A 3310-nucleotide genomic window follows, 5' to 3' on the forward strand; every position below is an offset into this window, starting at 1 on the left:
TGCCAAGGCATTAAGATCTCTCAATCTCTCCCTCGCTCTCGATCTCGCTCTCGTTTTCTCTCTTCCCCTCTCTCTCTCCCTCGCCTCCATAACGCCCTCCTCTCCTATGTTTTGCCGCCCTTCTCACAGTTGGGCTGGTTGCTAGGTGTGGTGGCTTGGCGCCATACAGCTTGAGACTGGGGTCTGGGCTGTGAGCTAATGATGTTTGACAAGCACAGAGAGGGCGAGGTGTGGCGGTGGGGGGGTTACAGAAACAGCCAACCACAGGGGTTGGAGGACTGGAAAGGGTGGGATTGAGAGATATACAGAGAATCAGTGTGTTTGTGATAGGAGTCAAGGTGGGGGCCCACATACAGTACAGCAGTGTTTTCCAATCCTGGTCCCGGGGACCCCAAGGGGTGCATATTTTAGTTTTTGCCCTCGTACCAACACGTAATTCAGTCCCCAGGATGAGGATTGGGAAAAACTGCTGTATTGTATTTTGCTCCAAACCAAATTGAATGAAAAACTCTTAAAGGGGCAACCTGTTCATTTTTGGTACATCCAAATAAATGATATATAGTCATTGACTCTTGAAGAATATAACTTATAAATGCCAGGGTCAGATAGAGTATCCAAATGGACTGACTTCAAAGACCAACCCCATAATGTTATATTTGAAACCCTAAATCTCTTTTATACAGTAAATCAACAAGATTAATCAAGTCTATTTCATACTACAGATGGACCTTGTCTTGATTTGGGCTTTCTTTCAACTATTTGGTAGAATAAAAAATAATAAAAAAAGATGACAGAGCAGCAGAGAAATAAAGGGGAAGTATGGAAGGAATGGAAGAGTGAGCCGAAGCACGAGAAAAAGGGTTGTAAAAGGGGTAGAGGGTGGACAGAAGGGCATATCGGCACCCAGGGGATGGGGGGAGGGGTGTGGACAGAGGAGGACAGCTGGACAGGGAGGGTAGAGAAGGGGGGCTGCTATTGTTGCTATATCCTGGATCAAATATGAAAGAGGTTGTCACAGCCACACCGTTTAGCTGTATTTCCGACCCAAATCCTAGCATCAGCACAAGCATGACAGACAACTTTGCCATGGATGGTATCATTTAGACTGTAGCAGGTCTACGCCGTCTTATCGTACTCTTCACTGTGCTCTGATCATTTACTGCATGAGGATTCGCCTTTGAGTGTTTTCCTCGTGGCGGATAATATTCCTAGAGAGATGAGGCGGAGGTGATGCGGAAGGGAGGACGGGGGAGACAGACAGTCGGTTTAAAAACGGGCGAGAGGGCTGGGGCTGGTCGAAAAGATTGGGAGGAAAGGTTGACAGAAGGGCGGAGAGGTGAAAGAGGACTGGAGGGAAAATATGAGAAGAGAAAGACAGATGGAGGAAGGTGGGAAAAAAAGATGGAAAGAGACAGATGGATGGAGAGAAGATGGGCAAGAATGAAAATGGAGAAATGAAAGGGATATTTTTCACTGTCTGGTCTTGGGACAGTGTTTATTAAGTCTCTCTTTTATATCTGAGCCTGAAGCCCTCTCTCTCTCTCTCTCTCTCTCTCTCTCTCTCTCTCTCTGTCTCTGTCTCTGTCTCTGTCTCTGTCTCTGTCTCTGTCTCTGTCTCTGTCTCTGTCTCTGTCTCTGTCTCTGTCTCTGTCTCTGTCTCTGTCTCTGTCTCTGTCTCTGTCTCTGTCTCTCTCTCTCTCTCTGTCTCTCTCTCTCTCTCTCTCTCTCTCTCTCTCTCTCTCTCTGTCTCTGTCTCTGTCTCTGTCTCTGTCTCTGTCTCTGTCTCTGTCTCTGTCTCTGTCTCTCTCTCTCTCTCTCTCTCTCTCTCTCTCTCTCTCTCTCTCTCTCTCTCTCTCTCTCTCTCTCTCTCTCTCTCAATTCAATTCAATTCAATTCAATTTGCTTTATTGGCATGACGTAACAATGTACATATTGCCAAAGCTTATTTACAATATAAAAATGAGAATCAAAATGGTCAACGGGACAACAATAACTAAGTGTCAAAATAACCATACATTCAACAATAACAATAAACATACAGTAGAGTACATGTGCAGGTTGATTGGTCTGTCAGACACTGTCCCTCAACTTATGGCAGGCAGCAATGTAGTGCGCTGCCAACCCACAGCTCTCTGCGTCCTCCCCCAACAGGACGGGTAGCCTATCCTCATCAGAGAGGTCTTTGAAACCTTGAATAAGAGTTTCAAATTTGGGGAAATGACACTCTCTAATTGTTTTATATTTTTGACATTTTGTCAGGAAATGCAGCTCCGTCTCAGGTTCTGCTGTTGTGCAGTGGTTGCACAGCCTTTCCTCTACAGGGAGCCAGGTTTTCCTGTGTCTACCCTTCTCAATGGCAAGGCTGTGCTCACTGAGCCTGTACTTTGTCAAGGTTTTTCTAAGGTTTTGATCAGTAACCATGGTCAAATATTTAGCCACAGTGTACTGTCGATTTAGGGCCAGATAGCACTGCATTTTGCTTTGTGCTTGTGCTTGTGTTTCCCAATAAGCAATATAGTTTTGTTTTGACTGTGTTGTAATTTGGTTTATCCTGATTGATTGGATGTTCTGGTCCTGAGGCTTCAGTGTGTTAGTAGAACAGGTGTGTGAACTCAGCCCCAGGACCAGCTGGATGAGGGGACTCTTTTCTTTGCTCAGCTCTTGGCATTGCAGGGCTTGGTAGTGATATGAGAGGGGGTCACTGTATTTTAGATGTTTCCAAAACTTAATTGCTATTTTTTGAGTTTTTATTATTAGTGGATATTGGCCTAATTCTGCCCTGCATGCATTGTTTGTAGTTTTCTTCTGGACATGTAGGATAATCTTACAGAACTCTGCATGCAGGGTTTCAATGGGATGTTTGTCCCATTTGATGAAATCTTGTTTTGCAAGTGGACCCCACACCTCGCTGCCATAAAGTGCAATTGGTTCAATGACATATTCAATTAGTTTTAGCCAAATTTTAATAGGTATTTAAATTTGAATTTGCTTTTTAATTGCGTAGAATGCCCTGTGTGCTTTCTCTCTCAGTTCATTCACTGCCTCATTAAGGTGTCCAGTTGAGCTTATTTTTAAACCTAAGTAATTGTAGTGTGTGCAGTACTCTATATATTTTGTACCAATTGAGAACTTTGGTCTAATTCCCTGAGATCTGGATCTTCTCTGGAAAATCATTATTTTAGTCTTTTTGGGGTTTACTGCCAGGGCCCAGGTCTGGCAGTACTGCTCTAGCAGATCCAGGCTCTGCTGTAGGCCATGTGCTGTGGGTGACAACAGGCATAGGTCATCTGCGAAGAGTAGGCATTTAACC

General features: G+C 44.5%; 1 protein-coding gene across 1 annotated transcript in view; it reads left to right on the forward strand.

Moving 5' to 3' along the window:
* The window catches only part of LOC129824461 (cell adhesion molecule 3-like), a 54861-nt gene that overhangs the window by 25089 nt on the left and 26462 nt on the right, over nucleotides 1-3310 (forward strand). The gene's annotated exons all lie outside the window — the stretch shown is intronic.

The sequence above is a fragment of the Salvelinus fontinalis genome, chromosome 26 (genome assembly GCF_029448725.1).
Source record: "Salvelinus fontinalis isolate EN_2023a chromosome 26, ASM2944872v1, whole genome shotgun sequence".
NCBI lineage: Eukaryota > Metazoa > Chordata > Actinopteri > Salmoniformes > Salmonidae > Salvelinus > Salvelinus fontinalis.